The 17,443-nt window shown below is 36.9% G+C and overlaps 1 long non-coding RNA gene across 1 annotated transcript in view; it reads left to right on the top strand.

Moving 5' to 3' along the window:
• LOC150040003 (uncharacterized) overlaps window positions 1-17,443 on the top strand; it is a 49,879-nt gene that overhangs the window by 13,935 nt on the left and 18,501 nt on the right. Inside the window, exon 2 of the long non-coding RNA XR_016534123.1 lies at window positions 3,043-3,172. This is a non-coding gene — a long non-coding RNA (uncharacterized LOC150040003). The remainder of the gene's footprint in view (window positions 1-3,042; window positions 3,173-17,443) is intronic.

Below are 17,443 nucleotides of genomic sequence, written 5' to 3' on the forward strand. Positions count from 1 at the left end.
AGCACCACCTACTTACTTCTGTTTTCCCCAACAACATTCTAGTCAAAACAACTCTTCCCTGTCACTCCCAAAGGTCTTCCACAGGCACGTTTGTTCCCTAGCATTCATTCCCCACACTGCCAGACACAGGCATTTCCTTTTCTTTTGAAGAACAGCAACTTGCCACATCACAATTCTGAGGAAACATTTACTATGGTTTACCTCTGCTCCTAGAACCAACTCTTACTGTAGTCAAAAGTCCCTGCATCATCTGTTCCCTCCCAATGACCACTTTTCCTCCTCCTCCTCCTCTATTCAAAATATACCAGTGCCTTGAGCATGGGAAGTCCCATTGGAACGGAGCCCATGAAGTCATTCTCTTTTCACTCTTAGGGAAAGGATTTTAAATAAAATTCAAAGTTTCTCTTGGATGCTATATCATAATCTCTGGTTTGGTTCTTTGTACACTGTCCCTCTTTCTGTCCTTGGAGTCAGTCCTTCAAAAACCCTTGTCATTGCAAATTCCTCTCCTTATCTGGAAATTATGTTCCCATCTCCACACAGGATCCACTGCTTTTCCCTATACAGGACTGACAGTGATCCACAATTAAATATTCCAGGATGCGTTCTGATTTGATTACTCATTCTAGTAAAAGGCCACATGGGGCTTCAACAAAACACTGCACAGTGGGAGAAGGGTTTGGCAATTCAAATCAAGATGATCCTGAAGACTTTGCATATATTTGTTTCCTCCATTAGTCTGCTCTCTGAACATACAATATTTACTGCCTCCATTGGTCTGCTCTCTATACATATATTTACTGCCCCTGTAGTATATCAGGCATCATATACATTTTGAAGGGTGACTATCAGCAAATGTAGGTGAAAAGTACACCTTACTCCTGCAACCACTCATGATACTCATATGTCCAAATACACTTCAAATGAAAACCAGTATCTGCTCTAATGCAAATTGATCTGCAAACCTTCCTTGGTTCATAGTACACATAACATATTACATTTTAATGTAGATCTGTTTCATTATCTCTGTACATGCTCTTTTCCACATTAAATTAGGTCTTATCCTTCTGTATCACAAGAGTAGACTATAGCACAGTATCAGCAACACAAATATTTGCCTCACATTACCAACTCAAAAGACACAAAATGACTGGGAAAAAAACCTTCAAAATATCTCTGTTTTTTCCATTTACCTTCATCCAAATTCCCCTCCATCCCCCCATTTCCTCATGACCGCTTTCAATTGTTAAAAGGAGCACATCATGGAGAGAGGAGGATGGATTTTTCTTCTACTCTATAAATACATACTTCGTAGACATATGTATACAAATATACATATTGCATAAGCAAATTTAATGTATCTTAAAATATAATTTATAAGAGGACAACACTTTTCCAAATGCAACTCAGCAATATGAATTTTTAAAATAGGGTTGTTTCACAGTCATTGGGTGACTGAAAGGTGACTTTCACCCGCAACTACATTAGTTAGTCAGCAATTCAATTTTGTCAGATCTGTAAGAGGGGGTAATAGCTGCAAATTGTCCTGACAGATGCTACCAGCTGCTTCTGTAAAGCAACAGTTATACAACTTGCTCTCTCTCAGTTTGAAGCAGAAAGAAAAAAAATTTTCTTTAACAGTTATTTTCCATTTTCAAGTTTGGAATTAAAAGTCTGAAACTGCCTCTGTGCACAGTACACAAAAGCCAGTTCACAAAAGCTACTCTGATACATAATTTTAACTGCTGACTCATTTTTTCACAATTTGACCACATTTTAATGTTTCCATGAAATTTTACACTACATCTGAAATAATACCGCATTTTTTTCAAGAACTGTTCAGATCCTTCACTTCATGAAGCCTAAAAACCATGGTGAGTGGTGTGTTCAGTGTATAATGCAGGGAGTACTTGCCACAGGTCCAAGCAGGAGAAACTGAAGTTCCAGGAAATCAGAATGTGACTACTACAAAATAAGTGTCTTGATTCCTGTTCCTTCATTCAACAACAGTAACATTCCACTCCACATGAGAAAACCATTCATATCAGGAAATCATTCTACCTTTAATTCATGCTATTTATTCAAACTCAACAACACCACCTGTGATTTTCATGGTCTCCAGAGTGTCATGCATATGCTCTGTTCTTATAACTCAGTCTTACTCCCAAGGCATGGCGCACTGACTATCTTCTCCTGGGAGGACTTCCTCGAAATTCTTCAGCAGCCCATTCTCCAGCTCAGAATCATTTTTCATATATTTTTATTGTACTTAATAGAAGGGTTACATTATATTCACCAGATAGAAGATGCTTTACTTCATAAACATTGATACCCTTTCTCATGTCTTGGTCCCCATTTCCCTCCCCCGACCCTCATCTTGTTTTCCCCCCTTCCCTATCCAATTTCAAATAACCAAATAAACATATATACAATATATCAGATAACAAGGTAAAATACTGTAACAATTCGAGGTAACCAAGGGACAGCAAAAGAGATGAGAGATAACATAGTACATTAAGGACAACAATCACTCATTATATGGCTGTTGTTTCTATATCCTGGAGGACCTTTCATTTAGCATCATACTATATGGCCTTATGTATCTAGGTTTTGTTCTATTGGAAATCTCTGCTAGGAGAGCCTAAGGTTTCTACTGATTATGACAAATGAGGGAAACCATTGAGCCTATGTTCCTTTGAGTCTGGCTTACTTCACTTAAAATGATTTTATTCTAAGTCTTTCCATCTCCTTACAAATGGGGCGATGTCGTTCTTTCTGACAGCAGCATAGAATTCCATTGTGTATAAATACCACATCTTGTTGATCCACTCATTAACTGCGGGGCATCTGGGTTGGTTCCATATCTTTGCTATGGTAAATAGTGCTGCAATGAACGTCATTGTGATAGTGGATGTGGTATGTCCTTGTTTCTGGACAACAGGGTAAATGCCAACTAGTGGAATTGCTGGGTCATAGGGGAGCTCTAGGTTAAGTCTTTTGAGGAACCACCTGTCAGGAAGGCTCTTTTCCTTTGTTTTGCAGAAACTGTTCTGTATTCAAACAGAACCCTACCTGTATTAATCACTTCTGGAAAGGATTGTACTGCACCACCTAGCAAAAACCCTGAGAAACTTCAGCTTCCTGAACAACTAGCTGCAAAAAACTATGAAACGTAAGTAATACATTCCTTCAGCATTTGAAATGCTCATCAACTCCAGCCTTCACTCACTCTATTCATGAACAATATTCTTATGCCATCTGGTCCCTTACCTCTTGGAAAGTTAATAACCTTTGCTTCCTCTCTTACCACTTGGACACTTGGTGATTTCTTTCACATATCTTACATGCTAGCTTAAGCTCCCAGACTTAACAACAAAGAGGTTTTATTATAACAGTTCTAAACACGCATATATTTTGACCATATTTATTCTTTTTTTAATCTCTGCTCCTCTTGTTCATTTCTGGTTGCGTATCAAGCTCATGATTAAAAATGAAATTAATGTCCCCTAAGATATATTCCTCTTTGTTATGGCTGGTATCTAAAATGTTGCCCCAAAGCTATATGCTAAAGATTCGATTGCCTGCTGATATGCTTTTTACAAAGTGGTGGGATCATGAAAACTTTGTTCTCACCAAAGGATCAACCTACTCATGTGTCCATAATTTGATGAGCTATTGGGAAGGGATAAAAACTTTCCAATTTGAGCTGGGACTTAAGGTTGTTAAATGCATCCCTGAAATGTGTCCTTGTAAATGATGTTTGTTCTGCTCTCTTCTCTCTCCTATTTCTCTTCTATCTCTGCTCTCCAGTCTTCAATTCTCTTTCTCCTTCTTCCACTTCTCTCCTTTTTCTCTTCTCTCTCTCTCTCCTGCCTACTTAACGTGAATAAATGGCTTCCTCCTCCACATATTCCTGCTACCATGATGTTCTGCTTCTCCCCAAAGCAGACTGAAACTATATCCCAAAACAAATGTTGCCACCGTTAAGCTGATTTTCTTAGGTATTTTGCCATGGAGCTAGAAGGCTAGCACATTCATTTACTAGCTATTTTTTCATATATTTTTATTGTGATTAATAGAAGGGTTACATTATATTCACCAGATAGAAGATGCAATACTTCACAAACATTGATACCCTTTCTCATGTCTTGGTCCCCATTTCCCTCTCCCCACCCCTGCCCCTCATCTTGTTTTCCCTGCTTCCTTATCTATCCGATTTCAAATAACTAAATAAGCATATATACACTATATCCGATAACAAGGTGAAATACTGTAACAATATAAGATAGCAGAGGGACAGCAAAAGAGATGAGAGATAACATAGTACATTAAAGACAACAATCACTCATTATATGGCTTGTGTTTCTATATCCTGGAGGTCCTTTCATGTAGTGTCATACTATGTGACCTTGTGTATCTAGGTTTTGCTCTATTGGAAATCTCTGCTAGGAGAGCCCAAGGTATCTACTGATTATGACAAATGAGGGAAACCATTGAGCCTATGTTCCTTTGAGTCTGGCTTACTTCACTTAATATGATTTTTCTAAGTCTTTCCATATCCTTACAGATGGGGCAATGTCAGTCTTTCTGACAGCAGCCTAGAATTCCATTGTGTATAAATTCCACATCTTGTGGATCCACTCATCAACTGAGGGGCATCTGGGTTGCTTCCATATCTTTGCTATAGTAAATAGTGCTATCTAGATATTTTCTTTACCACTGTTTGCAATACTTCATTGATATTATCTCAGAGGCACACTCTGACTCAACTTTCAGATCTTAATGATTCTTTTATTTCTTTACACAAATAAAATTTTCCATTGTCATTCAACTCTTCTACTCAGTAATCTTCAGTAGCTCTCTATTTCATCCAATAATAGGCCAAAATTTCTCCTGAACCAGGAAACAGAAACTTAAGTCTCTGAGCTAGCTAATTAAACTTCTAAATTTCAAAATCACCATCTATGCATATGTGTGGACATTTATATAGTAATATTCAAATGGTAAAAGTTTCTTTATAATCTTTTCTATTCACCTAATGAATTATTCCCATCATCATATACTCTTCTACTCCTTGGTTATGATTCCCACTGTGATATCATTAACAATTCGTTATGGATCCCATTTCTTCTAAGTTTCTCTTCTTTCTACTTAGGATGGTTTTCTCACACCAGTAACCTTATGTTTGACCTAATTTTGATACGATTTTCTGACCCTGTTCGAGAGCTCAGACATCAAAAAGATATTCACCATCTTTCTAGAAACTGGCTTTGGTTTAACCCTAAAATGAGTAAATAGGTGTTCTTCATGAACTGCACTCAAAGCTTACTTGCTACTTAAAGCAAGACCTCAAAAAACATCACAACTCATAAAATCAATAATATCACAGAGTTCTTTTGTAAAGAACTTCAAGCATTTACATATATGCAATGAAACTGATGTGCAGTCAAAATGACAGAAACAGATGGTTCTGCCATCACTTTATATGACACTTGTTTCTCCAGGCAGGTGAACAGAAGGAACCAGTGGTAGAAGGTGAAAAGGGTCTTGCAATTTAGAACCCACTGAAGTATAAAATGCCACCAAACTTGTCTCAAATTAAAACACATTTTAGTTTCTTCATTTGAAATCCTATACTGGGTAAGATTAAAAATCTCATAACTACCCAGATTTAAACTCTGAGCTTCTGATCATCCGAGGCCTGAAAATACTGGTTTGTGATGAACAGGTCTTAGGGAAACAGAAGGGGCATTTCAAATTCAAGATAAAACTATATCCATTGAGAATCTATATAACTGTCCAAACAAGAGTTTTCAAGATAAAATATCCAATTTATTTTAAAGTAAGATGTTTTAAATGTTCATATTCACCAAGTTTCACCAACTTACATATTCCTTTATTTAACAGTGATTTATTGATAAGAAATAATACAGTATAATGAACAGAGCACAATATCTGGTATTGTATACCTTGGGTTTCCTTTCCTACCTCCCCTACTTGTTGATTCTGTAGAACTATAGTTCTGGAATAGAAGCCTGGCTTTATAAGATTCACTTTTCTCTACTGTCATGAAGCAGAATGTAGCATGTAAGTCCAGACAGTATTTGGCATTTTCTGAACAACTAAGTATAAACTCACCTCCTTCACTCACGTTCCTTCTCCTGCCATGCCCTATTATGCACATGTTGAGCACAGTTCAACTCCAAAGTTCAGAGTGTGAAAAAGTTCAAACTTTATACTTAATGCTATGAATATTATCTCTCAGCCCAGAAAGCAGAATCACAATTCTGCCATTCTTTGGTGTCACTACTTTTCATCATTCACACTGCAGCTTAAATTTTGCACCCAAGAAAAGTCAAAACTTCCTGCCTACTAGCACATGGTGAATATTCATCCTTAGCGTCCATTCTTTCTTTCACAGTGTGTATCAATACTCCACTACCTAAATATAAGTCTGTGTGTGTCTGTGTGTGTCTGTGTGTGTGTGTGTGTGTGTGTGTCTAAGAGGCCTGGAAACACATTTTTCTTGGTATATCTATCTGGCAATTCTCCTTGGAGCTTCCTCACTCATTTCTGTGTCCATCTTTATATGGTTCTCTTCCCTCAGGATTCCTATGTCCAACTGTCCTTCTCCCTTCTCTAAAAAGATATCCAGTCCTTAGATTGATGGCTCACAGTCATTGGTAATCATCTCATGCTAACTGCATCTGCTATGACTGTTTCCAATAAGGTTTCAGTCACAAGTACAGGATTAACACTGGAAAGCACCAAGGAAAGCTTAGCACCCTTTTGGAGTAACCAAGGAAAAATATAAGCCAAAATGAATCTAACCATGATAGCTTTCTTTTGTTTTCTACTTTCAATATTACCCACGTGATTAGTAATAACATAACTCACTAATTTGTAATTTTCTTCTATCTATAGTTGGTTCCAGTTGGAAATGGAAGTGATGGGTTGCGCTCTGGCTTAGTGAATTAACCCTATTTTTGATCAACTTTCCATAAAATCTAACTAAAAGTGCCTATATTATAGCAAATTTGATAATTAAATGATATTTTAAGAGCCTGGAGAAACTGGTAACACTAAACAGTTATCTACTGGATGGGACCCAAAAAGTGATTAATGTTACCTACCCATCATGCCCAAGTCCTGGAGTGCTAAAGCACTCCAGTTCTTGTATCTGGGTCAGACTTGATCAACGTCCAAAATAAATTAAAAATATAGAAAACATTTTTAACAATATTGTCCATTCAGCCCTTAAGAACAATTGAAGTTTGCACTGCTAATTCTGATGAAATAACAAAAAAGACCATAATGAAAATATACGCGCAGTCTAAAAGATTTGCAATAGAGCAAAATCTTGATACATAAGGACATATAATGTGAAGCTTATTGAAAGGACCTCCAGGATGGTGAAACAAAAGCCATATAATGAATGATTGTTGTCCTTAATGTACTATGTTGTCTCTCATCTCCTTTGCTGTCCCTTGGTTATCTCATATTGGTATAGTATCTCACTTTGTTATCTGATATATTGAATTTATTTGTATTTGGATATTTGAAATTTGATAGGGAAGGGGGGAAAACCAAGACGGGTGGGGGGTGTGGGGGGGGAGGGAAACGGGTACCAAGACATGTGAAAGACATTTGTTTCAGAGTTCATTTGTTGGACTTATGCTAGGAAAAATCAACTAATGGCGATGCAGACAATAAAATATGAGGATTTACCTATCAAACAGCTTGAAAAACATTAAGAAACATTTTAGTAAAGTGCTTATACTTATTTTTAATCAGTCAGAATTTCATTTCAATATCAAGGCACCCTTCACAAACTTATGAAATCCCTGATGACTAAAGTACAACAAGATTCTGCAGGAAAAGGTAACACACCTAAGAGACTGTGATGAAGGGGTGGATGAGCCATGGCGTAGAAATCTAAGAGCAGAACAGCATAGATAGTCTATCAACTCCAGCTGGAGAGTGTTGTTTGCTTCTGTTTTCAGGGACAGAGTTCATGAATCATCCCATCAGTTTTTAAAACTTCAATCAGAGAAGTCAACTATTTGATGTGCAATCTTTATTTTCTTCTTTTTTTCCCACCCAAACCATAATATAGTGCAGAAAGAATATGTGTGTGAGGGATGCAAATAATAATCGCTACACCAAGTCGTCTTGGTGTTGACAGAAAAAAAAAGAAGAATTCCAGCAGCAATGTGTGAATCACGGGGAAACCATTACTGATGTGGCCAGTTCAGGTCACTGTGTTTTCAGATTGGCGGCCCCACAGAGCCTCCACAGTTCAAGTCCCATCTGACACGCACACATGCACTCTGGATCACTCAAAATAAAAACTGCTCTCCCTACACTTGTCTGTCTCCATGAGGTCAGCATTAAATAACTATTATGTCTGGCATAAAGAGCAATGGCTGCTCTTTTTTTCAAATGCCACCAGTTCCCATTTTAAAGTAAATGCCATTTGGTCAAAAATATGTATTCGTCTTGAAATCTGATAGGACTGAGTTGCAAAGCACTTCTGATTTTGTGCTCAGAGTACTTTTGTGGGGAAATTGCCACTACCCACTCAGGCCTCTAGGGCCCCAGAGCTCAGGAATCGCTGAGCTCTGTCATTCTCGCCTACTTCTGCTGATTCCATGAGCCTTAGTGCCACCTCTGTCCATCATCATAGCATGTCTCTAATGTGTCTTAAATTTTTTCAAATGAAAATAGAATGACATACAATGATAATTTTTATAGTAACTGTAAATTTACATTATTTTATTAATAAAAATCAATTGTGCAAGCCTCATGTATTACTGTTATACTGGACCCCAGTAATTATGAATACTGTCAATCTACCTTCTATTAGTAACATTATTCTGGAATTTTAGGGTTATTTTTAACCATTTTAGAACATATTAGTTTTACAAGTTCTCATTTACATACACACATACATACATAAGACAAACCCAAGTAAACCTTGCTTCTGATGTCTCTCTCTGTCTCTCTCTCATCTCAACACAACCCCCTTTCTTAAAACATTTATCAGGAAAACACTGACTAACACACTGAATTCATAACCTAACTTTGGGGATTGAAACTTCTTCCTACAATTACTTAATAAAAACAAATATTGTTAAAACCATTATCAATGCTTTGTTTTCATGCTAGCATATAAGTACTCTATCAAATTCTGAAGTACTTGTTTTTTGAATACATACCAAGAATATGACTAGCATTTGGCAGAGGAAGTGGATGAATATCTTAGTTTCCAGAATGCCTCTCTCTATACCCCTATGAACATTTCTAATTAGGGTTATGGCAACACTTGATAAATGTTCCAGGTTTCATACCCTGTAATCATCAGATTCTCATATGATTGGATAAAAAGATATTTGCATGATACACATGAAGCTGCCAAAATCTCTGACTGCTTAGTGCAACATCAAAGTAGATGGATGTGGTCCTGGGAAGGTAAAAGACAGAAAATTCCAAAATACTATGTCCCTCATTATAGCATCAGGTTCCGAGATTTTCCCTCAGTTCCCTCAACTTGAGAAAGTTACCAAGGGAATTGCTGATAACAGTATGACTCTTCTTTATAACTGCAGGGAACCTCAGGAGAGCAGTCATTATGTTTTCCAACTGTTTAAAAATAATTTCCTTTCTATAGCTGAATTTTTAATGTTTACTATCTGTAAAAGATGGTTTTAATGTACACGAAAGATGGAAGGCAAATTATCAGGAACTGCCCCTTCCCCTGGGAATTTCTATTTATAATGCGAAAGACATGAACATGAATGTAACTTCAATAGGAGTACATGAAGACATTAAATTTTAGGTAACAGAAGATCAATAGAAAGGTTATGCCAGACCTGAGGGAGAAAGAATCAAACCTGCTTGTGAGAACCTCAGAAGAGAACAAAGTGTAGACTTTGAAAGAGTGAACCAGAACTCACTGGGAGGATTTCAAAATGGAGGAAATCACTGAGGAGAACTTAGGCCAAGTTCTCAGGAAAGGGGAGATCATAGGCAATGACTGGAGGCCAAAAAGACTGAAGAAAGGAGTGAAAATGAAAATCAAAAAATAGGCCAATTCTACATCTGAAAAAACACTCAACTCAAATACATTATCCTCTACAATGATGCAGTAAAGAAAAAGATCATGTTAGGAAAAGAACTGTAAAATCTTTTTTGTTACCTCCCAAACTGTAAGTGAAAAGTCCAGCCTTCTTCCATTCAAATTGTTTGTCTCAGGTACTTATCACAGCAGTGACCAACTGACTGACACCTTATCTCTTTTTGTTTCTTCTCTGAGTCACTGTACTCTAGCAGTATTGACAACTTCACTGTCTTGAAATAGACCTAAAGCATTTTGAGTCTACCATTTCCTCTGCTGGGAACATTCACACTCAAAGTATTTGATATCCTTGTAACAATTCCATTCCTGACAACAGCTTGGCCTTTCATCAAATGTGACATTGTTTGCTGAAACCTCCCCTGATTCATCCTTTTAAAAATTCCCTATGCTCTCTTTTTCACCTGTTGCTCTATAACCTAGGTAACTTATTTGATTATGAACATACCTATGTCTATCTATAAATATGTATACCACATTCATCTTTTAATTTTTGTTTTCATGAGGGCAGGAATCTCCTTTTATCTGTGTCTGTTCACTTCTGAATCTCTGAAATAGTTGTTTGGCACCTGGCAGACATTCAATTACTATTTTATAACTTAAGAAACAAATAAATGGGTCAACCTGAATGAGGTTAAAATACCTCATTAAGATCATTAAGATAAAATTAAAAGTGTCAGAATACTCTATGCACATGTATGTACATGAAAAATGTGGCTTTCTGTGATTGGTTTGGGATGGCAGGGAAGGGTTTGGGATGGCAAGGAGGGAGAATAACAAAAAGGACGAGTATGCTTATGTGGACATGTCAATGTTAATGATGTCTGCAAAAAGGGACACTTTCCAGAAGAAAGTTCTATTATAAGATGCTCAAAAATGTAATTTTAAGGCCATTTGTGGAGCTGGATTCTGCATGCCAGGGGTCATCAGGACTGACATAGGTGAGAAGCTGTATGACCTCTCCACTCAGGTGTCTGCAAAGGTGTGAAGGGTGAGATAACCCAGCAGTTTAGGGTAGCAGTTTTCAAGCTGTTCTGTTTACCCGGGGGTAGCCATTTTGAGCAGAATATTAACTAAAATAATACAGTAAGTATGATCGAGTTCCTTTTGGTCCAGAGCTACTTAAAATTAAACTAAGGGTATTTCACATCCAGAATTTTCTGGCAATGACAAGGGTGAAGAAAAATTACCAAAGGCTGAACTCAAAGAAATTAGTCTGTATTTTGCAGTTCCTATTCTCAAAGATATTGGCAGAAACATTTAATCATATGTGATCCAAAATATTTAGCTTTGGTGTTATTCACATGTTTTATTTATTATTTATATATGTTACTTACAAATTACAAGGTGTTCCTACACAGATTCTTGATACTGATATTATAAAGGGGAAGTCTAGCATTAGGTAGGAACCTCTGTGATATCACAAAGAAGAATATACAGAAACATACTTAGTCAGATAAACAGATAGGAGTACACTCCACACATTCATCTCGGTAAATTTTCACTGAATGAGTGGCAACATTTTGAAAGAAAATATTTAGTAGAAGGTTGTTACCTACTGTCACAATTGCTACCCTCAAACACTAGATAGTAACAGCGAAGTCCAGCTACTGATTTAGACTGACTCAGACAAATTTCATACAAGTCAATTTTCCTCAACACTTCAGTGCCATACACCACAGCAAATGTTTATACTCACAAAATTTCCATAAGTCAGTGTGTACTCTTACCTTACGCTGTGTCGTTCAGTATTTTTTTTACAAACTAAAGTATTATAGAGAGTATTTTCGCATTGTTATTATGTGTTTTACTTTAGTATTTGTGTATATTTATCATTTATACAACTGAAATTGTAGGGGAGTGTTTTGGTTTTTCAGGTGTCCACACCCCACATGCTCATTCTCTCCCTCATATTACTAGGCAGAGGTGATATTTCAAGTAAACATGCAGAGCTTCTGTTTGCCAAGGATATTTAAATATTTTCATGATGATAACTTTATTTGGAAGCCAATTCTTTAAAAAGCCTTTAACCAGTACTCCAGATTTCCCAGCCTAGTATGTTTTTCCAGTAATTGCATATAAACGCATAGAGACAATTGCATGCTGATGCACTCTGACTGTTACAAGGCCCTGAGCCCAACTCTGAATTCCAAAGGTAGGTTCAGCATCAACTAAAACATACATTGAGTTTAAGGGAAAAAAATTCCTGAAAGAAACTAAAGAAGGCTCACTACTCCCCTAACTTACAACTAAATATACACAAAAACAATGGTAATATGCCAAGTGAGAAAACCCCAAATCAACTCAGACCCGGTGATCATAAGGCCAGTGGGATGTGTGCACTGCACTGCACTGCTGGCCACGGCCACTGGGCTAGACCTCGTCCAGGTGAGGAAGAGGCTCCTTCTGATACGCTCTCCACAACTCACACGCAAGTCATTCCATACATGAGAGCACGTCTGTTTTCTTCACAACTGTTATCTGGGAATAGAGCTATCTTCTTCCTAAAACTATTATAAAGGACTTCAAACTCCCAGAAAAAAATAGAACTATTAGTGTTTTCTGGCATTTTTACATTTGTGTTATTTAAATGTAAGAAAGAAAATGTTACTTTCTATAAGAATGCCTCCTAAATATAACAAAGCAAAAGGGCTAAAGAGACCAGGCCGAGCAGGATTCACAATCTTCCCAGGGCTAGAAGTTCAGCAATAATGTTTGCCTAGCAAGCAAATCCTAGAGCTGCCAAATAGAAAACAAGCAAAACCTTTTCCAATTGTATTCCCTCTGAAACATTTTAAACTTCTGCCCAATGACAATCCTTCCTGAAAAGGCCTTCTGAGGTCAGAGATACTTAGAACTGTGCGGAAGTATCAAGTCACATGGGAACAATGCATCGATGCAGGTCTTATTACTTGTGATTAGAGTCAGATAACTAACCTCACACTATGACTTCTAATAAACATTTCTATACTATACTATAGTATTCTTGAAAGAACTCATACTGCTTTACACAAAACATCTGCAGCTGTGAGGAGGAAAATGTCCACTGACTCACACTGGAGTTGGGGTATTTTGACATCATTTTCAAGGTAAGCAAACAGAGAGAGGTTAAATGACATTGGAAGGTCACATGTTTCCTCTTTCTGAAGGAAGATGATGGTTGCGTTGCAAATAAAGAGAACTTCAACCAGAGAGAATTAGTGGAGCAGTCACAATTTGACCTTTCACCCTCTGACTGTAGCAAGCTATTAGAATTGTGTATATATGTCATCGTTATACTATTGCATGAGAAATGAATTAACTAATTTCCATGCTGATACTCGTGCTGCTAGAAAATCATGCTTCCATTCAATTTTACATAAAAGTATACCAATGAATTTAGACTGTTCTACTAAATCTCATGTAATGTTAAGATTTTTATTATGTCAGGTAACTGAAACCATGTTCCCCATACTTCAGAATTTAACATATCAGAAAGCATGGAGAAGATACACAAATGTGTAGCTAAGTTGACAAAACTCGGGTTCCTTCTGAATTACTGTTATGTTTTTACTGCTGTCCCTGTAAGTCAGCAGTGTCAATGAGAAGCCTACTGTGTATGAATCAATAGATAATGAGATGAGTGAAGTTTTAGGATTGGAGGCCACTAACACTAGTTCTTTGCTATAGACTTTCAATCCCAGTTACAATATAATTATACTAACCTTAATTTTCCAATGACAAATTTGAACATTTATTTGAGAATCACAAAACAGACGTTCCTCTGCTTACATGTTTCAAAATAGTACTCTTGTTGAATTTTAATGCAACCAAGACATAATTCATATCATAAAAGAGATACAAACTTGTATGAGACTTTACTTACAAGTAGTTATTTTCAGATAAATTTGTATAAGAAAGACAAGGATGTTTGTATGGCACAGAAAACATGTAAAGGGGAATTTTTAGGGATAGTTATGATTTTAACGTAGCCGAGATTATGATGGAAATCAAGACAGTCTTTACGACCCATTTGATTGAATAGTATTGGTTAGCAAGGGTTAAGGGAGAATTTTTGGAACCAAATGTATTAAAAACTCGTTTGGAGAAAGAGAATACAATTAAATGAATATAGAAAAAAAGAGATGATATGAGTACAAAAGGTGAGAAAAATCAAAGGAAAAGCTGTCTTTTTCCTTGTTGGTATTGTTTATATCAGTTTCCCTTTGTCCTCCTCTATCAATCTTCCCTACCTGGGAGTAACAGAACCACAAAAGCAAAATGGAAAGTATCAGTGGTAAATTAGCTTTCTTAGCTAGTGATAGATGTCTCATAATCAGGAAAGAAATAGGATAGCAATACAAACAGAAACTCAAGTATTTTGTGGTATCCAAACTACTGCATATTCTAACAGGGTACTGGAACTAGAGTTAACAAGTTCTCATTTAACCTCCTCTTCATCTTTAAAAGCAGCACTCAAAAGTCTTCACAGCTTAACTTGACTTTCAAGATCATGCATTTGGGATGTATTTATCATTGTTCAGAATAGGGGAGGAAAGTGCCCAGGTAAAAGAAACGCAATTTCGCAAAATGAATTAAAGATAATTCAAGAGAAAGGAGATTGACAAAGAAAGAAACACTTGCCACAACTGCATACATTTTACTTATTTAAGGTACAGATAATGAGATTTTATAATGATCCATACATAAGATTACCACATAAATAATTTTATTTTCTTAAAAAATGGGAAATGCTGACCAATTCTAATAGCTGAGAGATACCAGCCAGGTTTTTGAGGAAGTTATTTAGATGGGAGGAATGATGAGTACAATAAAAGGACTCTGGATACCCCAGAACAGAAGAGCATAATAGAAGGAAATGTTTAAATAAGGAACTGTTTTAAGCAAGAGGTTATGAAGGGAATTAGCTGTTCCCACGAGTCCAGATGCTCCAAATCCACAGGAGCAATGGTAAGAATTCTATGTTTCACTGATAAGGGAATGAGGGGGATAGAAGAATTAAGCTGAAATAGACATCCTAGGAGGAACTGGTACACATGCCATGGCCATACTCCAGTTATATTTGGAAAGAAACTAAATCAGAACAATGTAATTGGAGTTACATTTCTAAAGCAGAAAATAGATTAAAAAGTAACAAATGTATGGCTTCCTTCTGCCAAGTCCTGGGTAGAGAAGGAAAAAATCCACAACTTCTCAATACTTCGCAAAGAACCACTAGTCTTGAAAATAAGAACCAGCATCCTAGCAAAAGCAGAAAATACAGGAAACAACATCACGAGACCGAGACGTGTCACTTACTACTCAAAGTAGTGAAAGATGCAGCAAACCTGCAGATTTTAACCATAGGGTTTTGAAATAGAACAGAAAATAGGGTGCTTGAAAAAGAACAGAAGAGGTTTACTCATCCTTCTCCTTAGAGTTAAGACCAATCTCCTAGTTTGTTCCTTGGTTCTAAACAAAGTAGAAACAATCATAAGCATCTGGATAGAACATAAAATGATCCTTGTACACTCTTCATGCAAGATAGACACCAGGAAGAAATATTTTATTCAAGGAAGTAGGGTTTGCCCTGTTGAAGAGATAGGAGAGTGAGTAGGTAGGTGCTGGAGAAGGATCTTCTGTAGAATTATGAGTCAACCCAAGAAAACTAAATTTCTGTATCATAAAATTAGCCAGCAAAACAGAAAGAACAGTTCAAAAACATGAAACTTGCTTGGCTTGATTTCTGTTTATATTGGTGAAGTACTTGCTCATTGAGGATCAATATTTCCACTGCAAACAACAAGCAAACTTGACTAAAATATAAAATGACTTACGTCTGGAAAGCACTGGGGAGATTCCAAGGTGTTAAGAATTTGAGAACCAAGATCAAGGAGAGAGAGAAAGGATAAAAGCAAGAGACCTAAATACCAAATCACCACATGGAATGTACAAGTTCTAACATCCGAGCTGAAAATAAAATCATGGGGTAGTTGCTAAGAGATGGAGTAGGTAGATCCACTTTTAAGCTTTGTCACCAAGTTTATAAAACAAACTTTGACAGTCATAAAAGAGGACACGGGTATTTTCTGCATGATTTTACTGATGTTAAGGCTCTACTTTGCATAAAAATGTTGAAAGAAAGCAACATTTGATCGTTGGCAAGTGGCATGCAGAGATGGAGAAACTTGAGAATACATATACCATACTAGCAACACTCTCCTTTTTGAGAAGTGAATTTTAGAAGTGCCCTTAAGATAACAGTCCAATAAGTCACATTTTTATTAGTATTTGATATGTATTTTTGTGTAAATACAACATATGTATGTAAATACATATGTATGTAAATACGATAAAAATTAGGCTGTATCTAGTATCGGTAACATTACTCCATTTATGAGGCAGCACTGTCATGATGTAATGACTTTCTAAAGGTCTCACCTCAACACAGCAATGAAATTCCAAAAGGGTGTAGAGGAGTCATTCCACCTGCGAACATCCTGCCCTGGATCCTCCACAGTTCATGTCTAATTCATGTCTTCTGCAAACACAATATACATCCATTCTATACTCCATAGCTCCCCACATCCTCACGTATTCCAACAGCAACTCAACAGCAACTCACAGGTCCAAACTCTCAGCTAAATCAGACATAACTAGACCTAAAACATGATTCATCCTGAGGCAAATTCTGTCTAGCTAGGATGTTTTAAATCAAAGTGTTAAGGTTAAGTGCTTCTCAAACACAGTGGAAGGACATACATCAAAAAAGAAATGGACAACAGGACCCACGTAAATTCACACAAGGAAAGCAACATTAGACCCCAAACTCTATACCAGTTCTCTGCATGTGTTCTCTATTGGACACACAGTGGTGGTTGACACCACAAAGCCTTTGGCAACCCTGCTTCTTTGGCTTTGTAAGTTCATCTATCATATATTTTTCTTCCACAAAGCTCTAAAGCAGAGAGAGACTGCAGAGAGGATGGGTTTTACTCCATCTTCCAGGAAATTGTTCTCCATTTCCACCATAGATTGGCTAACTATACTTCCATCAGCATTCTGTCAAATTACCTAAGCACTCTTCTTAGAGGATTCAGACTTTCTCTACAGCACCCTTCTTTCTCCCAATCCTCACCAGCACAAACCTCAATATGTTGCTAGTGACAATACCGGTTTTCTGGCCTGCTCTTCCAAATTCTTCTGGTTTTTATCCAGCTTCAAATCTGCTTCCACATGTTTAACTATTTGCTATAGTGATAGTCTCACTTTTCAATATCAATTTTCTTTTTTAGTCTGTTTTGTGATGCAGTCGCTATACCACAGACT

The sequence above is a fragment of the Megascapheus bottae genome, unplaced genomic scaffold (assembly GCF_031878675.1).
Source record: "Megascapheus bottae isolate mThoBot1 unplaced genomic scaffold, mThoBot2.hap1 HAP1_SCAFFOLD_196, whole genome shotgun sequence".
Lineage (NCBI taxonomy): Eukaryota > Metazoa > Chordata > Mammalia > Rodentia > Geomyidae > Megascapheus > Megascapheus bottae.